The sequence below is a fragment of the Pseudophryne corroboree genome, chromosome 4 (assembly GCF_028390025.1).
Source record: "Pseudophryne corroboree isolate aPseCor3 chromosome 4, aPseCor3.hap2, whole genome shotgun sequence".
Lineage (NCBI taxonomy): Eukaryota > Metazoa > Chordata > Amphibia > Anura > Myobatrachidae > Pseudophryne > Pseudophryne corroboree.
The window spans coordinates 76,563,332-76,566,160 of record NC_086447.1 but is presented as its reverse complement, the minus strand read 5'-3'; the positions used below and the strand labels follow the sequence as shown (position 1 = coordinate 76,566,160).

At 37.0% G+C, this 2,829-nt stretch overlaps 1 pseudogene; it reads right to left on the bottom strand.

Moving 5' to 3' along the window:
• Window positions 1–2,273: 2,273 nt before the first annotated feature.
• On the bottom strand, window positions 2,274–2,393 carry LOC134912840 (5S ribosomal RNA; annotated as a pseudogene).
• Between the last annotated feature and the right edge of the window lie 436 nt (window positions 2,394–2,829).

The following is a 2,829-nucleotide window of genomic DNA, read 5'->3' as shown; positions in this document are numbered from 1 at the left end:
CCTACATTTATGATCAGACGAGCTGTTTCTTAATTGTTTTTACCTGCCACCTGCGTCTGTGGCAGGATTGTTGTTTAATAAATTGTTACTGTTTTTACTGTTTTTATTACATCAAATTATTGGAACCGGCAAAGTTCCTAATGCTTGTACCTTTGAAAAACGTTTGAAAACAGTACACACTATGTTGCTTTTATCTCTCTTTTACATGTTTTACTTCTGAGAATCATCAGGCTGAAAGTTTTATGAGCTAAGTTATCTTTTATATATAAATTTCCACACTAACACTATTAGGCGCTCTTATTTACTTCATTTTTTTATATATATATATATATATATATATATGTGTATAGTATATGTACAGTATAGTATAGTGTGTGTGTGTGTGTGTGTGTGTGTGTGTATATATATATATATATATCCTGCATTACGGTGTTATTTAATTCAGAGTGCCGCCTGATGTATTGCTTGTTATTGGACCTGGCAGCGGATTCCTAGGAGGGCGCCGGAGGATGTAAGGCATGTATTAGGAGTTCTGCTTGATATTGTAGATATATACTGAAACTATACTGTACTTATAGAAAAATTCCTCTCAAATCCCTGTGCACAGGACAAAGAACTTTAGTGTTTCAGTATTTACTTATACCTGTCTTGTAACAGTTTATCCATGAGTGCTGTAGACTAATGGTCTGCATATAATGTTTGGGGGAGTGCTGAAATATTTGTAAACTATTACCTACATTTAGGACTCTTGAGCTAATAATATAGGTATCCTATTATTAAATGATTAACTTATTAAAACGACCTTCTGTCTTGGAAGGAGCCCCCAGAGCCCACATGTGGGTAACTGTTGTGGGAGGAATGTGGAATGATCTATTAATGGTGCATGCTAAGTAGAAGTATAGTTCTATAATATTCTAAAAAGTCCTCTGTCCGGGGAAGATGTATACGTGACATTTGCAGGTAATAAAATCCCTGTTGAAGAAATTTAATTGAAATCTCTGGCAGTGTAAGTGGTTTTGTGAATACACAGTGTCATCCACATCAGTTTAATAAGGTAGATCAAGTGGTCATATTTTACATTTTAGTGGGCTTTCCCAAGTAGGCCCCTATATTGTTAAGTTTCTAATATATATATATATATATATATATATATATATATGCACACAGGGGGGTGGGGGATATAGCGACCGTCGGTGTCTTAGAATAGTTCAGTAAGTGTGATCTAAAAAATGTCTCTAAAAATGAGTAACCAGATCAAAAAAGTGAATTAAAAAAAGGGGGATGTTTATTTAGACACTAAAACAAATTGCAATAGCTAAAATTTAAACAGCAATATTTCTTAAAAAATAGGACAAAAACAACATACACAAAGCTTTAAAATACCAGTTAAAATGTGTTAAAAATATGTAAAACAATTTTAACTTAACTTGGTATGAGGTCACTGCCAGGTAGCCCAACGCGTTTCGTCATTCAGACTTCATCAAGGGGTAAAGGCAGAATGAGACTGGACTTCTATTTATACTGGTACTAATCTCATAATGATTGTGACATCACTTCCTGTTAATTATTCATGACATTGTAAGATGGGTTAAAAATTCTATATTTAAAGAATCTATGGTTTTATTTATTGGTATATGTGTATATAATCTCAAGGCAATGTTCAATAGGCAGATTTGGTGTTTAAAAAGCTTATAAAACTAGCTTGTAAAGGCGCCGGCGGTTCTTTGCCGCCCCACTTCCGGTTTTCGTCCGTCGCGTCATTTCCGCCCCACTTCCGGTGTGCGACTGCGCAAGCGTCCGCGGCTGCGGGCGTAAGAGACCAAACAGCACTATGAAGCATGTTCTCAGAAAGTTCATTGCGGCGGCCATCTTTGAGTGGATTTGTTCATAGTGAATTTCATTCAGCAGCCATGTTTGCGGGGACCAAAGTTAGAGACATAGGTTTTATATCTCCAGTAAAGTGCATGGAAATAGATAAAAAAACGGGGATTAGTCACTGTTAATACCAATCTAGTAACGTAGACTTGTTACAGTGAATGTTATATATATGCACACATGGAAATATATAGATATATGAATATATGAAAATATATAAAACATATAAAAATATAAAAACATATAGATATGTAAATATATAATTATATAAATAGATATATAGTGCAAAGTGCAAACTGAAGATACTAGTATATAGTGTTAAGTGCTAAGTGCGAATTTAAATTATGATGCAGATATATTATACTGACATGCTCATGTAGGCTATATTATCGTTAGTTTGGTTACAGTACCTGATCTTCCCAGATGGTCTCCCTGGTCTGGTACTGATCAGGCCCGACACTGCTTCGCTTCCAAGATCGGGCGAGATTGGGCCTTTCCAGTGTGGTCTGACTGTAATGATCACTTTTTACCGTACATGTGTCAATCTCAATATATCAATACAGCTAAGAGGTGATGTTTATCAGACAGGAATAATGTGGATGGGAATGGGGTACGGAAAGAGGGGGAGAGGGGGGGTGGGGGTGGGGGTGGGTGGGATGTGGTGGGTATGGGTGGAGGGATGGGGTCGGTCTAAGGTGAGGATCCAACCGTGATGATCCAGCGGTGTAGTTTTCACAGGAAAGGAGCGATTTCGTAATAATCGTTAAATCCCTTCGGATGGAGTGTTTGTAGTTGGAAGATCCAAAACATTTCTCTGCGTGAGAGTTTGTTGGCCAGGTCGCCACCCCTTTCTCCCAGCTTCACGAGTTCAATCGCTTTAAAAGTTAGTGCCTCCGGATTTGAATTATGTACGAGATTGAAGTGTTTGGATACTGCATGATTTTCCATTTTATT